A 20,779-nucleotide genomic window follows, 5' to 3' on the forward strand; every position below is an offset into this window, starting at 1 on the left:
ACCCCAAACAAAGAGGTCACTGTCAAATCTCGAAACTTCTCAATCTCATCAAAATCATTAATCATCAAAATGGATAGACTCACGGATTTCCGACTCAAAGCATCAGCCACCATATTGGTCTTTCCTGGGTGGTACTTCAACTCAAAGTCGTAGTCCTTCTGAAATTCCATCCATCTTCTTTGTCTCATATTCAGCTCCTTTTGGTCAAACAGGTACTTTAAACTCTTGTGATCGCTGAACACTGCAAACTTCATACCATACAAGTAATGCCTCCAAATTTTAAAGGCAAAAACAATAACAACCAATTCCAAATCATGAGTCGGGCAGTTCTCCTCATGAGGCTTTAACTTCCTCGAAGCATAAGAAATAACTCTTCCAGTCTACATCAACACACAGCCCAGCCCCTTCTTAGAGGCGTCACAATAAAGCTCATTTTTTTCAGCAGGATCAGGAAGGATTAACACTAGAGCAGTGGTCAATCTCTCCTCCAACTCCTGAAAGCATTCCTCACACTTGTGAGTCCACACAAATGCAGTCTCCTTCCGAGTAAGGCGAGTTAATGGTAATACCATCTTGGAGAATCCCTCGATGAACCTCCTATAGTAACCTGTCAAACCTAAGAAACTCCTTACTTCTGTAACTGTTTTGGGTCTCTCCCAATCCAATATTGCCTCAATCTTATTTGGATTTACTGCAACTCATTCTGCAGAAATCACATGCTTATGGAATTTCACCGAATTGAGCCAAAACTCACACTTAGAAGGCTTTGCATAAAGCTTTTTCTCCTTAAGCACCTGCAACACAATCCTCAAGTGCTCCTCATGCTTCTTTGCACTCTTGGAGTAAATCAAGATATCGTCGATGAAGACGATCACAAAACGATCTAAGTACGGATGAAAAATGCGGTAAATGTAATCCATGAATACCGTTGGTGCATTGGTGAGTCCAAACGGGATCACCAAATGCTCATAATAATCGTATCTCGAACGAAATGCAGTCTTGGGGACATTGTTGCGACTCGGCAAGTGCACCGATCGTGAAACTAATAAAGTGTACCGGAGTGCGAGATCGTTCCCACGAGGATCAGAATTTTCAAGCACTAGTTCGCTAATCGCGTCTTAGTTGGACAATCAAGAATTTAGATGAAGAGAGTTGCGTTTCAAAGAACTTAAAATTAAAAACAAATAAAAGCATGCAATCAAGAAAATTCAGAATTTAAAGAATGAATGAAATGATGATGTTTGATTAAGAATTTAAAACAAGCGTAGTTAAGGTTTCGACTTCCCCCAATATCCTCAATACGTTATGAATTAAACAGTTAAGAATCTGTTTCTTAATATATTGCCAATCAATTCTATCTGAGTTAATTACGGCTCAATTCCTTGTTACCATAAATCTATGTAATCTTGAAAGAACTCTAGTTCCCTGATTATTCCTCAAGAAAACATGCATTAAGATCAAGAATTACAAGATTGCATAATTACCCTATGCCTATTCCTAGAGCACAAGGATTATGATAAATTATCAAGTCAGGGTGCATGCACCAACATCCCTATTGTCATACAATTCCCCAAAATCATTCTATAAGGAACAAACTCATAGAAAACATTAAAGACAGATAATTTATTCAATTATAAAAAGAACAGACTCAGAGACAATTTAATTCATAAACATAACGATTCAATTGGGTTCCATCTACCCTTAACTACATAAAAGACTACTCTAGCATACTGAATTGAAAAGAAATAATAAAGAAAAGAGAACTCCAAGCCTCCATTGGTGTGATGTTGACTTGGTTCCTCAGTGTTCCAGCGCTCCGCAACAGGATTCCTCCTTACAGTATGAATGAATTTCTGAATGAGTCATTTTTCTTTGATCCCAAGCTCCTTATTTATAACTTTTGGAGTTGCATCCGTCATTAAATCTCCCAATGAATCCATATCAGATTTGTATTTGATTTTAGGTTTGTTTCCGTTTTGCATTTGATATCTTGGAGATTGGTTGACGATTTTGAGCTTTGAATCTTCGTTGTGATCTTCCATCACATCTTCTTATTGGAGTTATATCTTATCTCAATCAAGGTTGATGTGTTTCCTCTTTGTATCTTACAGAATCCGCTGCATATCTTGATCAAATCTTTCCTGGAGTTGCTTTGGTCGTGCATGGACGTTTTAGCGCGCTGTTTGTGCGCTAAAACGTGCTTACAATGCATTCTTGTTTGCCTTCAAGCGTTTTGGCGTCCAGTAGCACGCCAAAACGTGCTCTTCGAAGGATTTTGGTTGCTTCAGGAGCATTTTGGCGTGCTGTTTGTGCGCCAAAACGCTCTCCTCCAGGGAGTTATGGTTGTTTTCTTCATTTTGTGCGTTTAAACATGATTTATGGACGCCAAAACGTCCTCCTTCAGCTGGTACACACTTGGAATCTTGCTTTCTTGTGACTTCAACTCAACTTGATGTCTTCTTTTGGTTCCAAAATGCCATAATAGGTGTCCAAAACCCTTGCAAATCAGAATTTCGACAACATGTAAGCAAGATATTCAATTACTGTAACTTTACAGTATAAAACCCTAATTTCCATGCAATTCACGATATATATCAAACATAATTAAGCCTAAAAATATGGTAAACTAAGGGTTTATCAACCATTCCCAGATTTGAACATTGTTGTCCTCAGCAATGCACTAGAATAAAGTTAATGGAATTCAATCAAGATTTTCAATTGCATGGAATTCATAAGCAGAATTAATCAGAGAAATAACTACAGAGCATTGAGACTTAAGAAAAGGATGATACATCAAAGCATTAAGATCAATAATCCATCAGTAACAACTTTTAATGAAATTCCTTAAGATCCAGAACAGGGGAAACTTCCTGAGACACTCCCTCACTAGGTTTATAAATTACTCGCGCTGAACTGTCTAAAGGGTTGGTGTTTCTCTCTTATTCCACTGAATCAACACTACCATAGGCTTGCTTATATTCTCGCTCTCCACAGTTCTTATGATAAATCAAGCAGATCAAGAGGTCTTTCGCAAGGTTGTAACGTGGCTGGTGAAAGGAAAGGAAAGAATTTGGGACAAAAGTTTAAGATCAGATGTAAGGAACGGAACAAGTGTTGTTCGTTTCTTCCGGCTGTAAAGCTTTTCTTTTTCTTTCCAGTTCTTTATTCTTCTTCATTGAACCTTTCTCTTTTGTCATTTTCTTTCTAAGCATATTTTCTTGCTTTTTACTTCTTTTCCTTTCTTTGTTTTGAGCATTTTGCTTGCTCTTCTTGATTCTAACCAATTTTTTTTCTTTTTTCTTCCTTGGGCCTTGCCCTTTTGCTTGTACTTCTTTCCGTTGAACGCTTGTATAGTCAAAACTCATATCCATTCCTTACTTGAAATTTGAAATTAATCTTTTATTAAGGTAAGGATTTAATTGGGGAAGTGGCTATTCACATTTAAGGGTTCTTCATGAATAAAAAGTCTAGGCTCAAAGGGGCTTAACAAAGGAATAACATCAAGGTTAGCTATTTGGCCATCTAGTTAGAGAAAGAACATGCCTGTATCATCTATACAAAATATATCACAGACTATTTTAATCAAGAAACAAAGCAAGTTCTAGAGTATTTCAACAATGGAATGCACACCCAATAAGATTTTTCTGTATAGGCTCACAGCTATGAATGTACAGTAATTATCCTGTTCTTTTCCTCAAACAACTTCAATACCAAACAACATATTCAATGAATCATATCACTTATTGCAATGATGTTTGTAACAGCCCGTTGTACACCGGTATTGTTAACATTAATTATGATATTAAGCGCAGTTACAATCACAGCAATTCATTTATAAAAATGTGAATAAACTTTTTCCGATTATTACGCGAGCATTTAAAACAATAAAAGCGTAATAATTAAAAGCTGTGACCATAACTGTAAACTCTTGCAGAATACTTATTTAAACTATTTTGACATCTTACTTTACTTATTACAAGTCACTAAGGGGTTCTCATAAACTCACTTAGCCAATTTGTCAATCTTACGTTTTTACCTATCCGAACATGGTTCACTAATTATTTTTCTGCGAACACACCTGCCCAAATCAGACCTTCCTCTCTAGTTATCTTTTTTTCTTATTTAATTCCCTTTATAATAAGCTATCACACGCTTTAATCAGAGCTCGTTTGCTCCGGTTATCTCTGTTTGAAGTTGGACAAGCAAAACTGCCAACCAACCCCAAAACAGCTCAAAACCACACTCACTCCACGAATTACTGCAGAGAATACATTCATCCAATTGATCTCAAATTTTTATTCTACAATCTAGACATCTCAAACTTCAATTTGATATACAATATGCTTAATTTGACTGAGAAACGAAGCGGGAATTAATTTCCCAAAACCTGCCAGAAACAGCCCCTGCATAAGAGGGTTCTGGACAGTCAGTTTTCACTGGCTTCTACAGGGCTGCGTGACACCCAGAATATTCTCATATTTTTACACAATGTAGGAGACATCTCAAGGTTTAAAATGGCATATGTCACGTCCCTATCGGACCTCTGTGGAGGGAGATATGCTCTCCCAAAGTTCGTCTAAAATCTGTCAATTCTACAGAAATTTCGCCAGAGTTTCCTTTGTTTTTCCTAAAATCCCCAAATTTGCATAAGCTCTCTAGTACCCCAAGTATACCTAATAATCCAATGGGTGGCACACACAAGGACCAACAATGCCTTGGGGCACTTACAACCCAACTCAGTTTATATTTATTACACAATATAGCTCACTTTATAATCCTTAACTTGTTTCAATCACCATGATCCATTTTCATGCAAATACTCAACATACAAATAATCATAACCTAAAATAGGCCTAAGGCCCTTCCATCATAATACATCATGCATCCAAGGTATAATTACAACATTTAACTTACATGTTACAACTTACAACTTCAACTTTAAATTACAACTTACAAATATTACAACTTTCACTACAATTCGAAACATAAGCTTAAACGACATGACTACTAGACTTAGGCAAAACGTCATGAACAAATATGCTAATGAAACTCATCCTACACACATATGAGATGTTCATGCCCTAAGTCTAGCCTAGGCCACATGGCCAACAAAATGCAAAATGGTAAAGGTGCTTCCACTAGTCATCCTACGGGCTTCTTGCCCGCCGCTCCACTGCCACTACTACCTCATGAAATAGTGCCCCAAGACAGGGTGAGATATACGGATATATCTCAGCAACCCAGAGGTTCTGGAGAAAACTCCGCCCAATGATTCACTTCGATGCATATAAATAATGTTAAACAACCACTTTCAAAACGGGATATAGCAAGGGATTTAGAGAAACTGGGGAATATCGGGATATAAAATACGACGAAGCTGGAATGGTAGCTACCAATACCACGCAACATCCTCGGCATATAAGCCTACGGGTCTTATCCAAGGCATGTTCCAAGAACCACAACCAAGGTACCCCTTCCATCCATATACACCCGAGACTTCCTAGTGTGCTTGTAACACCCCAAATGTGTAAATACATATAGGGTGCACCTTCATCATGCATTCAACGCGCGGAAGTCTAAATTTAAATTTTACGAATGCAAATATCAGAGTGCGGAATGGAAACACATAACCATACTTATTCCATATAAAATTAAAAGCGTTAAAACGTCAATACAAAATAAATAACACTAAACATTATTTAATGTAATCCCAAAAAGATTAACTAATCATAAATAAAAACATAATTTATGCCGCATCATAAGCCCAGTCATAATGTGGTTGTGGTTCCTCTAGCCATTGTGTGCTTAGTGCTTCATCGAAATCATAATGTGGAAAAGCTTCTATTAATAATTTCATAGCCTCAGTCCATAGGCCTCTATCTGTTAGATCCTTTAGTTTCTCTTCCCAGGTAGGTGGAGTTTCTTCTTCTTTACGTACCAGTCTCTTACCCTTTCTTTCCCACATAACTTTCTTATTACTTTCTTTCATCTTTTCCTGAAATGGGTGGTCAAGGGGGGGTGAGATTTTGGGGAAAATCTCAGTAAGGTTCACAGCTGGAGCATTCTCCAACTATGACGCTTACTCCTGCAACAGTTTATAATAACAATACAAAATGGAACATTTAACATCATCATATAAAAATATCATGCCATCATCATCATCATCATATTCCTGCCGGCTTTTACGGACTTACGGAGATACCCAGAGTCCTCGTCAGGTTGCAACTGGAGTATCAGTGCACAGGCCAACATTTAATAGCATGGTTTGAAGTTTCAAAAATATCATAATCACATAATGTAAAGCACTATAAACATATTGCAGTCAGACTATAACTTATCATAGTTTCATAATGGTGGCATACATAGAGAGATTACTTCAACAACTGTAAACACTTACTGTACTTGTCGTTCTTTACTTGTATACTTTCAACTTTTGATCTCTTTACTTGCCTGTTTGCTCCCTTGACTCCCTAACATCATCATATCATCTTTTAGTAACTTATATAACATTCAACATTTGTGTTTTATCCATGTATAGGTCTCGGCTTTGCAGGTTTAATTACCTAGAGGAGTTGTTTTGCTTACTTACCCACTTGTGTAGGTTTTAGGACATTATTAGGTCATCATAACACTTAATAGAATTATTAAAGATTTAATTCTAGGCATGTATAGGTTCGGCCACCATAGATAAACATCTAGGAATATAATTTTTAAAACATTCTTTCAATTATATTATTAACTTAACATGGTTAGATCCTTTCAACATTAATCAAATAAAACCTCTTTTAGCTACATACCATTCGGCCTTATTGCCCTAAAATACCTAAGGGATTACTTCTAAAACATGCTAATCTAACATCATCATTTCATCATCTTTCATATCATTTAAACATCTCTTCATGCTTGTAATTATCATACATGGTTCGGCCTTCTAGGGATCATATACTTAGGATATCACTTTCATGCTTTTACATGTCATTCCTAACCAAGAAGGTTCATAGGCTTACCTTTGATGATGATCAACGACTTAAGGAAACACTTCTTGACCTTTGACTACTTTGAATCTTCTTGAATGAACTTCCTTCCTCCTTGAACATACAAGGCCGCAAGCTTAAAGAGAGGAGAAGAGGGATTTTCTTGCTTAGAGATGAAGGGTTCTTTGGTGGAATTATTAGGAAGAAGGACTAAGATCCAGGCTTGTATTTGATCTTGGAACAATTAGGTATTTCTCACTAACACACTCACCATTTCGAAGCATTCATGGACTTCACAAAATGAACTAAACTCTTTGTTCTTTCCTTTGGTAGTGCCGCGGCTATAGAGGGAAAAAAGAGAGACTAAAGCTTGTTCAAATAGGCAACCTAGAAGCCTTGCCATTACTTGATTGCTGGTAGGTTTCGATCACATTAAATGAGAGTAAGGTGGTGATTTGTTGTCATAGGTTAGATTGCTTAATTTAGGGACAAGAACATGATGTCAATTTCCTTGATTAAGGAAATTTAGTGATTGCTTGATTTAAGGAATTGATGATGTGTGACTAATCGTCATTAAAAGTTGCTTCCTTGATTTAAGGGATTGATGAGGTGTGACTAATCGTCATAAAGGTTGCTTCCGTGATTTAAGAAACAGAATTATTTGATTGATTGACATATTGTCATCAATTTGCTTGATTTAGGGAAAGTGATTGACTACTAATCATCATAATCCTAATTTCCTTGTTTAAAGGAATTTGACTGGCTTGACTTAAGGAAATTCGATTTGCATTTAATGGCTTGAAAATCAAATAAAATCAAATTCATTTCCTACACCTAGGCCGCGGATTTTAAATGCTTGGAAGGAAAAGATTTCCTTTAATTTTGGACCATGATTTATTCCTTAAGATTATGGACCTTTAACCTATTAACCTGACCTAATTTGTGCCTATTTTTCCATGATTTTATGACACTTTAAATTGACTTCTTAGAGCTTGTTTTCTCTAGTAAAACCGTGGGCTTCTTGCTTGTAGGGAAAGAATTCTAATTTAATTCCTAGTCATATAGTACTTCTTTAGGTTTATTATGTCATGGCCTTACTTTGGGCTTTAACTTGATTTGGGTTTCATTTACCTTATTGGACTTTACTTTATCATATAGAGCTTTCTTTGTATCACTTGGACTTGTCCACATTAAATGGAATTAAAACTTCCTTTGTTGGGTTATACTTTGATCCATGAATTCATTGGATCCCTAATGCTTATGTCTTTGGTCCATTGGACCCATACTTCTAATTTACTTAATCATAAACTATTTCATCTGAAATGTCTCGTTTATTAATTATCATAATTCTTCATTAATCATGATACAATATTTAGGGTTGTTATATCCTCCCGCACTAATAAAATTTTCGTCCCGAAAATTACTATAACTCGGGGTACTTCTGTCTAATCTCATCTTCTCGCTCCCAAGTTGCTTCTTCGGGAGTCCTTCCTTGCCATTGCACTTTTACCATGGGTATCACCTTGCTGCGAAGCTGCTTCTCTTCTCTATCCAGAATCTTGATTGGTACCACCGGGATCTTCAAATTAGGTCGTACTTCCACTTCATCCGGTAATACAACATGTGAGGGATCAGCTACATATTTCTTCAATTGGCTAACATGAAATACATCGTGAAGATTTGCCAAATTTGGAGGTAATGCCAACTGATAAGCTATCGGCCCCACCCTTTTCAGAATCTGATAAGGACCGATATAACGCGGACTTAACTTTCTTACACCGAGTGCTCTTCCAATACCTGTAATAGGAGAGAGCTTAACAAATACATGTTCCCCTACTTCAAAGTCTAGGGGTCGGTGCTTCAAATCATAATAACTCTTTTGTCTGTCCTGAGCCTTCTGCATCCTGTCACGAATCATCTTTATCTGCTTAGTTGTTTCGTTCACCATATCTGGCCCAAACATTTCTTTATCGCCCACTTCTTCCCAGCATACAGGTGTTCGACACCTTCTTCCATACAGAGCTTCATACGGGGCCATTCCTATACTTGCATGATGACTGTTGTTGTAAGAAAATTCTGCCAAAGGCAGATACTGATCCCAACAACCCTCTCTTTCTAAAGCGCAAGCTCTTAACATGTCTTCCAGTGTCTGTATTGTTCTTTCAGTCTGTCCGTCTGTCTGCGGATGGTACGCCGTACTCAATCGTAATTGAGTTCCGAATGCCTGCTGTAATGAATACCAGAATCGGGATGTAAACTTAGGATCCCGATCACTGATTATACTTTCTGGTACTCCGTGCAGTCTTACAATCTCCTTCACATAAATTTGAGCCAGCTTCTCTGTCGTGTACGTTCCTTTCACCGGTATAAAGTGTGCTGACTTGGTCAATCTGTCGACCACTACCCAGATGGCATCGTAGCCTGCTTGAGTTCTGGGTAGACTGGTTACAAAGTCCATAGAAATACTTTGCCATTTCCATTCGGGAATATGCAAGGGCTGTAGGGTGCCCGCTGGTCGTTGATGCTCTATCTTTACTTTCTGGCACACCATACATTTGCTTACGAATCCTCCAACATCTCTCTTCATTCCTTTCCACCAGAAATTATTCTTCATGTCTGCGTACATTTTGGTGGCTCCTGGGTGAATCGAGTACTGACTCTTGTGGGCTATTTCCATCACTTCATCTCTCAAGAGTCGTGTAGGGACGACAATTTTCCCTTGAAAGGTAATTATACCTTGTTGATTTAAACTAACTCCAGGTTGATTTCTTAACCGTTTCAAACAATCTACAGCTTGTTGGGCTTCCTTGATCCTCTCTAAGAGTTCATCTTGGATTTGTACTGCGTAATATTCCTGTCCGCATTCACTGTTTACCACTGCGAGATTTAAATCTCGGAAATCTTCAATCAATTGTTGTTCGGCTATCATCATACTTGCAATTCCTCTGACTTTTCTGCTCAAGGCATCAGCAACTACATTCGCCTTGCCAGGATGATACTTTAGTTCAAAGTCATAATCTTTCAGGAATTCCATCCATCGGCGTTGTCTCATGTTCAGCTCATTCTGATCAAATAAGTACTTGAGGCTTTTGTGGTCACTATATACTGTCGTAGTAGCACCGTATAAGTGATGACGCCATATCTTCAAAGCAAATACGATTGCTGCCAACTCAAGATCATGAGTGGGATAATTCTCTTCATGTGACTTCAACTGTCGAGATGCGTACGCGACTGGTCTGCCATTTTGCATAAGCACACATCCCAAACCCATCTTTGAGGCATCACAATAAACTTCAAATGGTTCTTCAGGGTTTGGTAATGTCAGCACTGGGGCTGTCGTCAGCATCTTCTTTAACTCCTGAAAGCAAACTTCGCATTCATCAGTCCACACAAAAGGGACTTCCTTCCTTGTCAATCGGGTGAGTGGTAACACCCGCTTCGAGAATCCTTCAATAAATCTTCTATAATACCCTGCCAATCCAAGAAAGCTTCTTATCTCTGTGACCGTCTTGGGTCGCTCCCAGTCAACTACTGCTTTGATTTTACTGGGGTCCACCGCTACTCCTTTATCTGATATCACATGCCCAAGGAATTGAATCTCGGGCAGCCAAAATTCACATTTGGATGGTTTGGCGTATAGCTGTTTCTCCCGTAATATTTGCAGCACGATTCTCAGATGCTCCTCATGCTCCTCCTTGCTCTTTGAGTATATCAATATGTCATCGATAAACACGACAACAAATTGATCCAGATAAGGTTTGAATATTGGATTCATATACCCCATGAACACTGCTGGGGCATTTGTCAGTCCGAAAGGAATGACCAGGTACTCGTAGTGCCCATATCTTGATCTGAATGCTGTCTTCGGAACGTCTTCCGGCTTGATCCGGATCTGATGATATCCTGATTGGAGATCGATCTTTGAAAATACTCTTGCACCTCTCAGCTGATCAATTAAGTCCTCAATACGAGGCAGTGGGTACTTGTTCTTCACAGTAACCTTGTTGAGCTGTCGGTAATCCGTGCATAGTCTCATTGACCCGTCCTTCTTCTTCACAAATAATATTGGCGCTCCCCATGGAGACACACTGGGTCTGATAAATTTTTTCTTTATTAAGTCTTCCAATTGCTTCTTTAATTCCACAAGTTCAAGTGGTGACATACGGTAGGGCGCAATTGAAATTGGCCCAGTTCCCGGTACTAGCTCAATTGAAAATTGTACCTCTCGTTCTGGAGGGAAATTGGTGATATCTTCGGGAAAAACATCCTCAAACTCCTTAACCACTAGAATGTTGGACAGTGGTATCTCTTCTTCTCCTACAAGAGTTCCCATCATCATCATGGAGCATTCTCCTGTTTCAGGCGCTGAGTTTTCTTCCGCTCCTTCTTTGCCGATAATCAAACTGCGATTGCTGCAGTCAATCACCACTCGCTGCTTGGCGAGCCAGTCCATCCCTAGAATCACATTGATCTTCTCTAGTGGGAGGACTATGAAGTCCTGTTTGTACTTCTTTCCTTCATAGATAAATGCGACGTCTCTACATAGTAGGTACGCCTTAGCAACTTTTCCCGTCGCGGTCATGATCCGCATAGGTACTTGCAGTCTATTAGTAAATAAATCGTACGCTTTCGCCACATAATCGGCGACAAAAGAATTCGTAGCACCAGAATCAAATAGTACATCTAAATTTTCATGGCAAATATAGATCGTACCTTTGACCAGTTCAGCTGCCTGGTCTGCCGTGTGTTGATTGAGGGTGTAAACTCTGCCCATCCTTGGTGCTTCTTCTGTTGCTTGTTGGTTTCCCCATAGTGGACAGTTCTTGACATAGTGTCCTTCTTTTCCACACTTGTAGCAGTTTGGGGTTCCACTTAGACAGTTACCGTAATGGGGCTTCTTGCATTTTGGACAGTTCGGAGGTTTGTTGCTGTGGCTGTTGTTTCCCCGGTAGTTTCCGGGTCTCTTGAACTTGTTGTCATCTCGCCTGGGCTGCCAGGGCTTTCCTCCGTTGTTTCCTCGCCATGGTCCAGTCTTTCCTTTATAACCATTCCCGCTAGCTTCCACGGGTTTCTTCTGTTGGCCAATAGCTTCCACTCTTCTGCATCGATTGATTAGGGTTGCAAAGTCACATGGGTCGTTGCCGGCTACTAGCTCAGCAATTCTGGGATTCAGACCCCTTTGAAACTTCTCCATCAGAAAGTCTGGTAAAGGCATTGCTCCTCTGTACGTTGCCAATCTTAGTAACTCATTAAACTTAGCATGATACTAGTCCACCGTCATCGTTCCTTGAACCAGTTTGTCAAATTCTCCTTGTTTACTATCCCGGATTGACATCGGAAAGTATTTCTCCAAGAACATTTCCTCGAACACGGCCCAAGTTATAACCGCATTCTGCATTTCCAACGGTTGGGACGCATTCGCCCACCAGTGGTGAGCATCTCCTTCCAGCATGTACGTCGAGAATAGCACCTTCTGATCGTCGGTGCATTGGATAACTCGAAAAATCTTGTCCATTGCTTGCAGCCATTGTACAGCTGCCATTGAGTCAGGACTTCCTTGAAAGGAGGGTGGTTTGTGCTTTCTAAACGTCAACAGTAGTCCTTGGTTATCTTGACCTGCCGCACCGTTTCCTGGAGGAGGTCGGGGTCCTTCACCATGACCCCCGGCTCCTGTTCCCGAGCCGCTTGCTCCGTTATTGTTTGCATTAGCATTTAGGTTCCTTCTGATCTCATTCATTATATTCTGAAACATATCTCCCGTGTTGGTTTGTAATTGGGTGATGGTGTCCCGCAACGTGTTAATTTGTCCTTGTATATCTTGCGTAGGGGTTCTTCGTGGAGGCATCTTGCTGTACATAGATACAGCAAATGGTTAGTGTTCCATCCTAATCCGAAATTTTGCTCTGATACCATAATTGTAACACCCCAAATGTGTAAATACATATAGGGTGCACCTTCTTCATGCATTCAACGCGCATAAGTCTAAATTTAAACTTTACGAATGCAAATATCAGAGTGCGGAATGGAAACACATAACCATACTTATTCCATATAAAATTAAAAGCGTTAAAATGTCAATACAAAATAAATAACACTAAACATTATTTAATGTAATCCCAAAAAGATTAACTAATCATAAATAAAAACATAATTTATGCCGCATCATAAGCCCAGTCATAATGTGGTTGTGGTTCCTCTAGCCATTGTGTACTTAGTGCTGCATCGAAATCATAATGTGGAAAAGCTTCTATTAATAATTTCATAGCCTCAGTCCATAGGCCTCTATCTGTTAGATCCTTTAGTTTCTCTTCCCAGGTAGGTGGAGTTTCTTCTTCTTTACGTACCAGTCTCTTACCCTTTTCTTTCCCACATAACTTTCTTATTACTTTCTTTCATCTTTTCCTGAAATGGGTGGTCAAGGGGGGGTGAGATTTTGGGGAAAATCTTAGTAAGGTTCACAGCTGGAGCATTCTCCAACTATGACGCTTACTCCTGCAACAGTTTATAATAACAATACAAAATGGAACATTTAACATCATCATATAAAAATATCATGCCATCATCATCATCATATTCCTGCCGGCTTTTACGGACTTACGGAGATACCCAGAGTCCTCGTCAGGTTGCAACTGGAGTATCAGTGCACAGGCCAACATTTAATAGCATGGTTTGAAGTTTCAAAAATATCATAATCACATAATGTAAAGCACTATAAACATATTGCAGTCAGACCATAACTTATCATAGTTTCATAATGGTGGCATACATAGAGAGATTACATCAACAACTGTAAACACTTACTGTACTTGTCGTTCTTTACTTGTATACTTTCAACTTTTGATCTCTTTACTTGCCTGTTTGCTCCCTTGACTCCCTAACATCATCATATCATCTTTTAGTAACTTATATAACATTCAACATTTGTGTTTTATCCATGTATAGGTCTCGGCTTTGCAGGTTTAATTACCTAGAGGAGTTGTTTTGCTTACTTACCCACTTGTGTAGGTTTTAGGACATTATTAGGTCATCATAACACTTAATAGAATTATTAAAGATTTCATTCTAGGCATGTATAGGTTCGGCCACCATAGATAAACATCTAGGAATATAATTTTTAAAACATGCTTTCAATTATATTATTAACTTAACATGGTTAGATCCTTTCAACATTAATCAAATAAAACCTCTTTTAGCTACATACCATTCGGCCTTATTGCCCTAAAATACCTAAGGGATTACTTCTAAAACATGCTAATCTAACATCATCATTTCATCATCTTTCATATCATTTAAACATCTCTTCATGCTTATAATTATCATACATGGTTCGGCCTTCTAGGGATCATATACTTAGGATATCACTTTCATGCTTTTACATGTCATTCCTAACCAAGAAGGTTCATAGGCTTACCTTTGATGATGATCAACGACTTAAGGAAACACTTCTTGACCTTTGACTACTTTGAATCTTCTTGAATGAATTTCCTTCCTCCTTGAACATACAAGGCCGCAAGCTTAAAGAGAGGAGAAGAGGGATTTTCTTGCTTATAGATGAAGGGTTCTTTGGTGGAATTATTAGGAAGAAGGACTAAGATCCAGGCTTGTATTTGATCTTGGAACAATTAGGTATTTCTCACTAACACACTCACCATTTCGAAGCATTCATGGACTTCACAAAATGAACTAAACTCTTTGTTCTTTCCTTTGGTAGTGCCGCGACTATAGAGGGAAAAAGGAGAGACTAAAGCTTGTTCAAATAGGCAACCTAGAAGCCTTGCCATTACTTGATTGCTGGTAGGTTTCGATCACATTAAATGAGAGTAAGGTGGTGATTTGTTGTCATAGGTTAGATTGCTTAATTTAGGGACAAGAACATGATGTCAATTTCCTTGATTAAGGAAATTTAGTGATTGCTTGATTTAAGGAATTGATGATGTGTGACTAATCGTCATTAAAAGTTGCTTCCTTGATTTAAGGGATTGATGAGGTGTGACTAATCGTCATAAAGGTTGCTTCCGTGATTTAAGAAACAGAATTATTTGATTGATTGACATATTGTCATCAATTTGCTTGATTTAGGGAAAGTGATTGACTACTAATCATCATAATCCTAACTTCCTTGTTTAAAGGAATTTGACTGGCTTGACTTAAGGAAATTCGATTTGCATTTAATGGCTTGAAAATCAAATAAAATCAAATTCATTTCCTACACCTAGGCCGCGGATTTTAAGTGCTTGGAAGGAAAAGATTTCCTTTAATTTTGGACCATGATTTATTCCTTAAGATTATGGACCTTTAACCTATTAACCTGACCTAATTTGTGCCTATTTTTCCATGATTTTATGACACTTTAAATTGACTTCTTAGAGCTTGTTTTCTCTAGTAAAACCGTGGGCTTCTTGCTTGTAGGGAAAGAATTCTAATTTAATTCCTAGTCATATAGTACTTCTTTAGGTTTATTATGTCATGGCCTTACTTTGGGCTTTAACTTGATTTGGGTTTCATTTACCTTATTGGACTTTACTTTATCATATAGAGCTTTCTTTGTATCACTTGGACTTGTCCACATTAAATGGAATTAAAACTTCCTTTGTTGGGTTATACTTTGATCCATAAATTCATTGGATCCCTAATGCTTATGTCTTTGGTCCATTGGACCCATACTTCTAATTTACTTAATCATAAACTATTTCATCTGAAATGTCTCGTTTATTAATTATCATAATTCTTCATTAATCATGATACAATATTTAGGGTTGTTATAGTGCTCCTACTCGGATGACACACCACGACCCTAGATCAACTGGAACTCCCTCTCGGAGACCTATTCAGTGGAAGTCCACACTGCCTGAAGGCTACACTGTCTACTGGCCAGAGACTCAGTACATAAGTACCCTCATGAATACTACATGTATGCTCATGCTGTTCTACACTACTCATATACATTTCCTACCAATACCATCAACTGGCATGGTGGAACACACAAGGGGAACAAGCCTCAGTACCAAGAGATTACCTCAAAATGTTCCTTCACTTAGCTCCACAGCAGCTTATTTTCCAAACTCGTTATTCAACAGAATGCCTACACAGAGGAAATTCCCAATTACTCAAAAACTCATACAACACATGCCAATTTACAATTATACATGCATTGATCCAACCACTTACCTCAATCCACTTGGTCCAGGACCAAGGGCAATCCACCGACTCACGGTTCCGGCAACCTACAATATCCATGTACGAATCGTCAGTACACGACAAATCCATCAAAATGCGAAAACGTCAAATTTTCACTCCTACACTAGGTAGGTTCGGCCTTCTTAGGCATTTTTCAAAAAAAAAAATTCTAAATTTTTTTTCTCATTTTATTATACACTCTTAGGTTGTCACAAGGCTAATTCAAGTGCCGTTTTTCCGTTTTACGTCTTTTAAGCATCGTTTTGCTTAATAATTCACTCTAGGTTCCATTATGACCCTAAATACAATTTATTATTTTTCATTGATTCTACCACTTTCCAACCACCACACAACCCATTTTAATACCATTCAACACTTGAAATATCACCCAATCAACACAAACAACCTCGACTCCCTAAAGCTCTCTATATGGCCGAATTGCCCACTTGGGATTTCCAAAGAATTCTCACTCAATTTTAATCATTTCACACCTCATACAACACCATTATATCAACATATAATCTTCCAACAACTCACCAATAACATCTTAACACATTTTCCAAATCCAAGTCATGACACCTCAAAATATTCTAAGTTAAAAATCCATACTTTTCATCTAAATTTTCATGGCATTTATAGCTAATACAAATTATTCTAAGACACTTTCATGTACAACGTTTTCCCAATTGAGCTCTCTAACATCACACATCAAAATTTCAAGGTTTAGGGTTCATAAATATAAACTACAATCAAACCATGTAAATGGGGTGGAAATATACTCACAACCAAGGCTTGATGCTCCTCCAAGACTTATCCAAGCATTGGAAGACCATATGACTCCATGAACACCACTTTTCTTCAAATTTTCGGATCTAATTTTGGTCATGATCTCCTCAAGGAGACGGTTTCAAGGCCAAAGAGTGCCACCAATGGCTTTAGGAGGTGTTTTCCATCAAGATTCAAGACAAAAATCAATGGATTCGGTGGTGAAATGGCTAAGTTGTGATGAAATGGAATTTTTGCACAATAATGGGGGGAGGGGGGCTGCTGCTCGGTTTTTGCAAGAAGAAAGGAAAGGGAGGTGATGATGAATAGTGAGGGGTGAGGTGGCTTAAGTGAGGTTTAAGTGGGTGGGTCTCACGCCACGTCACGCGATTTAAATTTCATCCTAACTTTCACTAAACGTCAAAAAATTCATAACCTATTTAGAAATTCTAATTTTTAATGTTAACCCTTCTCCTTTAATTATACTTGATCAGATGAATATGGAGTTTTCCAGTCGTTCGGAGAAAACACTGTTTTAAGCCGTTGCGCGCGCCATTGGCACGCTTCCCCAAACTGACTTAATTCCCTCAAATATTATCAGAAATCATATTCCTAATTCTATAAACCATTTATAAATCATATTTGAAACCTAGAGCTCAAAAATCAACTGGCACATTTTACGGTGCAATCGTACCGCAGTATTTTGACCTGGTAAAAACACTATTCACTAATTTTTCTGAAATTTGCCTAACCACTCAATTTTTCGTTCTGAATCCATTTCCGAGGTTATTTTTATCATTTGAGACCTTCTACTCAATTTTTATCTTCCTAGGGTTGCGTGTTGGCTAATTACCGTTTTCCCCTTTCTTTGTATTTTGGCCTAATTCTCAGGATTTTCATTAATCCTTCCCTTTAATCCTCATTTGATATTTTAATATTTAATTTAGAATTGCGAGGTGTTATAATGTTCATAAAAAATTGAATATGTATAAGTGCATCATCATGCTCTGAATCAATTACTAATTTAAAATTCCCGCCATTTTTCCAATTAAAACACTGAGAAAACTTTCAAAATTTTCACAAAAAATATTGGCTTGGGATTTTTCAACAAAAACAATTAAAATTATCTAATTAAAACATTAAAAACAAAATTTAAAATTGCAGGAAAAAAGGATTTGAGATATTTCCCTGTCTTGACCAGAGATTCTGTGTATACTCATGCAATTCCTCCGGCTCAATCCATTGTGCTTAGATGGAACACGCATTCTCCGTTCCCAGATTTAAATGGTGTTGTCCTCAGCAACAGATTTAAATCTAAAAAAAATCATGTGCAAGCTACAGCATAACTAGTCGCTTATTCTGAAATAGCCTGAAACAATCTAAACTCATCAGTCATAAAAGCGAAAGTATGAAATCATGTCACAGGGTTAGCATATCAACAAAAATGCTAATCTCAAATCATCAAAAGAAAATAAAATGGGGAGAATGGGATAGGGGTGGCAGAAGTGAGCTAATATCTCAGTCGTCCATGTCATCATCCTCAGCGTCTCGGACAATGGCAGGGATCATATCTGTGTCCTCGCCAGCCTCCTCATCATGTCCGATATCAGCATCGGCATCCTCCGCAGCATGTGAAGTCGTGGCCTGGGCTGTCGATGCGCACCTCCTGGCCGCATCGAAAGTATCCTCCTCATCTGATCCGTCATATGGCGCTGGCTGGAAAGGTGGAGGTCCATCAGGTCGAGCAGGGCAGTGATATGTCACCATATAGGTCTGGTACTCCTGCTCCCTCTACTGCATATACCTGAGCTGCCGCTTGAGGAATCCCATCTGCGTCTCGAGATCATCCAGACGACTCTCAATAGTCGGATTTGGTGGTCTCTCAGCTGGACCAGATGGTGCTGTTGTACGTTTCGGTCTGCCGCGAGTCTCCTGTGGTGGCACTGGGTCATCATCTCCAGGAACAGAGGATCCTCTTATGTAGGTAGAAATGTACTTGGCGTCTATCTGGGGCTTCAATGAGATGTATCTCCTTCAGTGGGGATCTCTACCCCTGCTGCTGCATAGAGGCTCTGGATCAGAGAAGCATGTCCAATGGCGGCTGTCTTGTCCTTTTTGTGAGCCATCTCGTCGATGCTATCAGCTAGGATCCGGGGCAAGTCCACCTGTAGTCCCTTCATAATAGTATAAATCAGCACAACTCTTCTCACCACAATCTCCGTTTGGTTCAAACTGGGCATGATGTTGCTGTTTATAAAGTGGTGCCATACTTTGGCCACATTGTTCAGCTGTTTTAGCCAGATCCTTTTGGGTTGACTGTGGTCTTTAGTGGGGTCCCACTTTTCGCCAGGAAGTGTGAGACCCTGGAGGATTGGCTCTGCTACACCAAAAGGATCCTCATTCTCATATGTAATTGTGTGGCATGTGGCATGTGTTCTGGAAACTGCAGCTGCTCCATCCAGCTCTGTCATGGTTTGCTGTCTAGAGAAGGTCTTGAATAGTGTCAGAGTTGTAGAATATTTCCTTTCCGCTGACATAGCTCACATACTCCTTGTTCGTCCCTTGCTCAACGGTGTAAGCATTGGCATAGAATTATCTCACCAGCTCAAGGAGGAGAGAAAGAGGTAGATATAAGTTATTTAAGTGAGAGAAAGAGGTAGATAAAGGAGGAGAGGGAGTAGACAAAAAAAATAAAGATGTGGGTCCCACCTCTTTGTGAGAGTGAAATGATATAAGTTATGTCATTTAAAAAGACAAACATTTTTCTCATATTATATAGAAGAGAGCATCCACAGCAAAACCTGTAAGTAACAGAAAGTAGCATTAATTAATTAGGTAAAAAAAAACCTTCCTTCAAAAATGGGGTTAGCAGTGCTTGATGCCCTTGATGCATCTCGTACACAATGGTACCACATCAAAGCCATTGCGATAGCTGGCATGGGTTTCTTCACCGATGCTTACGACCTCTTTTGCATAACCACAGTTTCAAAACTCTTAGGATTATAGATTAAATCTTCTGCATCGTTCACTCTGCCTCGCAAGCCTAACTTTTTCAAGAGGTGAATTTGTTGGTTTCTTTATTTATTTGGTTATCTATGCTTGTTGATTTGCTTATATGCATGGACTCTGCTTTTGTTTATGGAGAAGATTTGACCTTTAGTGCTTGTTGGAAGATTTAATCGATTAAATCTCGAGTCAACTATTTTTGCCTGTTTTGACTATTTAATCGATTAAATCTTCAAGTTAATCGATTAAAGAGGGGCAGATTGGTGGATAGTTTTGAATAAGGGACAAAATGGTTATTAATTAATTAATGAGGAGCAAAATGATCAAAAAGCCCAATAAGATACGTCATGTTTTCTTTAATTGTGTACAAGAGAAATTACCATAGGCCCAGAACAAATATAACTATAAGTAACTATATAAGTAGTATGTTTGAGATTCTTGAGGAGCAAGCAGAGCTCCATGAATCTGTTGAGTTATTCAAGTGTGATTAAATTAACTATTTACTTTTCCTTAGTGTCTATTTATTTTTGCTCAATGTTCGTGCGTCCAAGGCATATAAAAAAGATTAAACATCAGTAAAGGCACTACTTGTTACTGCTAATGTTTACCTACTAGTTCGTAGTTATGTTGCTTCTATATATTTTGCTATATGTATGAGCTCATAATTCATAGCATTCTTTGTATCTTTGATACAATAAGACAGGTCATGTTTCTTTTAATTGTGTACAAGAGAAATTACCATAGGCCCAGAACAAAATATATAACAACTATAAGTAATAACTACATCAGTAGCATGTTTGAGATTCTTGAGGAGCAAGCAGAGCTCCATCACGATTCGTATGCTCCATCTCTTTCCC

Source organism: Gastrolobium bilobum, unplaced genomic scaffold (assembly GCF_033153095.1).
Source record: "Gastrolobium bilobum isolate Gb01-03AN ecotype WA unplaced genomic scaffold, APGP_CSIRO_Gbil_v1 utg4838, whole genome shotgun sequence".
Lineage (NCBI taxonomy): Eukaryota > Viridiplantae > Streptophyta > Magnoliopsida > Fabales > Fabaceae > Gastrolobium > Gastrolobium bilobum.